The 2,867-nt window shown below is 38.4% G+C and overlaps 1 protein-coding gene across 1 annotated transcript in view; it reads left to right on the plus strand.

The window, feature by feature from the left end:
- The window catches only part of LOC132905162 (uncharacterized), a 153,597-nt gene extending 150,963 nt beyond the window's left edge, over positions 1-2,634 (plus strand). Inside the window, exon 11 of the transcript XR_009657750.1 lies at positions 2,618-2,634. The gene's annotated coding sequence lies outside the window, so the exon portion shown is untranslated. The remainder of the gene's footprint in view (positions 1-2,617) is intronic.
- Positions 2,635-2,867: the final 233 nt, after the last annotated feature.

Consider the following 2,867-nt stretch of genomic DNA (forward strand, 5'->3'; position numbering starts at 1 on the left):
TACACTTTGTCCTGATGTTTCTTCGATTTTACATGGAACTGGGATAAATTCCTAGTATTGAATAACATTCACGATATCCTTTAATAAAAATACCATTCCGTTCCTAGAATTTTCCTCTATCAGAAAGGGAAACAATATTCTATTTTAACATGGAGCGTTTCGCTTCGCTCGCAAAGGGATATTAAAAGAAGAAAGAGGAAGAAAAAGAGAGAAAGAGAGAAAATAGAAGAAACGAGCAAGGGAAGGAAAATAAAATCTATCGTAGGAAATAGGTTGAAACTTATCGACTAAAAAGCTCTTGCCATACCTTTTTCTGCGAACAGTACCACCCCGATATCTTGCGCCAGAGTGGACATTTCATTTCGTTAACACGATTACGCGTATTCGTGCGCAGAGTATCGTGAACTCATTTTAATTGGGATTACGTTTCAATTAAAACTCTGTTCCCCATTAGGTGGTAGCGTTGAGTTTTGGAGAATAATTGATACGAACAACACGTTATCCGATTGCGAGGCCGGATAAAATATGCATGTTTACCAATCAAAAGGTGTCCAGTGTTATACACCTGCTCGTTCTCTCCTCCCTGGATAAATATGCGATTACTATGGTTTCTTTAGCTGGTAACGTGCGACTGTGTGCACGTATCTATGTACGTATGCGCCGTACGAGATGTATATAACTGGCAAACACTGATACCTTTGAGTCGGCCCGAATGAAATTTTAATGACGCACAAAATCGGAAACCTATTCGCCTTTCGCCGGTTCCCTGTTGTTTCGCGCGGTGGTTTTACACCGGCAACGCCCCGGGCGACCACGTTTTCATTCATAAATTAAAACGTATTCGCAACAATTACATTTCACCCCGCTCCCCGTGTGAATTAGTCGAGCGAATTTTATCAAGCGCCCACTGATTTTTATTTAACGTTTGTCCGATATTTGTTTCGGAATTCCTTTCATATTGAAATCCTCATCAGCCCGATTTTAAACGTTTTAACGTTTCCCTCAGGAATTTTTCTATTAACCACCAGCGTTTCGTCGCTCAAGGATCTGTTTTAATTTTCCCGAGTGCCTCAGCACATGGGTTTCTTTGAATTGGGATATGGAATTAAAATTAAAACTCGATATTACTCGATACGTTTCTGCCCACGTTATACAAATATATTGAATTGTAATAGCGTTAATACACTTCGCAGCGAGAATATTTTTTTTCTATATTTCACTCGATAATCGACGCTGCTTTAAATATTTTAAAAGTAGCATGTGATATTAACGAATATTTTCGAATATTAACGAATTGAAATTATTACAAAAATTTGCGTCAAAATAAAACAGCCGTCGGTGAGGCAACTAAAAGTGGGATCAATCGATTCATTTTATTTTTAAAAATTATTTTAAATTCCTAGAAACTCAGAGATAATTTCGCTTCTGCATAAAACAAAAAAGTAATTTTCGTTCTTCGATTTTAATCGCCAACGTTATATCTTTCAATTCTTCAATTTTCCATTGAAAAACAGCGAAACCATGAAAGAAAGGGTGCAAAATTGCCGAAAATACACGCGTGGAGGGTTAAACGCGTTGAAATGGATCCGATTTCATGAAATATTTCTCTTCTGCCTCTTTCTTTCACTATTTTGTTTTCTTTTATTTTTTAATCGAAATCATGATCGTTGCGGTGGCTTTGAGAATTTCGAGTCAACGCCAACGCAACGTATCGCTCCAAAGGATGCAAAAGTTTAATAAATCCATTCATCGTGTTTAATACGAAGAGAGAGAAAGAGGCATGCGTACCCGTGAGCCCGCTTATTGCCGACACAACATATTCAGCAATTTGTTCGTTCGATGAAATATCTGTTCTCGCAATTTATCCGTTTGGCAAAATGACAATTCGACAGTTCGTTCGTCCCGTGGACGAAGAGCGTCGATTCGCCGATTGAACAACCGTCCTATCCGTGCTTCGATCCTTTCATTCAATATTTTTTTTCACTCCCGTAATAAATTCGTTTACCTTCCACCCCCGCGTTTTTTCACGGTCTCGTTTGATTAACTGCGAGCGGATCACGTAATTTCCGGAAAAAATTCAGGGACTGCCGTCCGGCTCGTACATTTTTTTTTTTTTTTTTTTAGCACAATCCATCCGTGACAAAAATAAAAAGAGAAGATGAGTCCGAAAATGGACGAACATCGTAACTTTTTTCCATGTCGATTGTTCCAATATTCACTTTTGTATCTCGCATTTTTTGATTGAAATATACGGCTGGTTAAGAAACCAACGGGAATATCTGGAAGGCAGAAACAAAGGAACCAGGCAACGAGAAGTAACGATAAAACGCAGCTACTAAATGTTAAGGAAACCGAGAGAAGGAAAGCTACGGTGACTAATCACGGACATTTTTTCTACCAGTTGTGTTTAAAACAGCTTGACAAAAATTTCTTTCGTTGCAGTATGCTTCGTGGAATAGCAGCAGATGTCCTCTTGAAACTTACGATTTTCAATACTGCAAGTCTTGCTTCAACTCTAGTCCGATGTTGCGAGAAATTTCGCTCCGATTATTCTGTAATTCCGATCGAGCATCCTCAGAAGCGTACAAAGCTATAAAAAAAGAAAAAAGAAAAGAAGGAGAGAGAAAGAAAGAGAAAAACGAGAAACGGTATCCGTTCGATCGTATGAATTTCCATCTTGCATTTCAACTCGAACTTCCGGACTGGTTATGGAAGCACCAGGCAAGTAATGGAAAAGGGACAACAAAGAACTTGGAGAATAAGAAACTATGATAAAGAAGAGACAGTAAATGATAAGAAAAACTGAAGTCATAGAGCAGTACAAAGGGAAAGATGGAAGTAAGACAGCGTACAAAAACTGGGAAAAT

The sequence above is a fragment of the Bombus pascuorum genome, chromosome 1 (genome assembly GCF_905332965.1).
Source record: "Bombus pascuorum chromosome 1, iyBomPasc1.1, whole genome shotgun sequence".
In the NCBI taxonomy this organism is placed as follows: Eukaryota; Metazoa; Arthropoda; class Insecta; order Hymenoptera; family Apidae; genus Bombus; species Bombus pascuorum.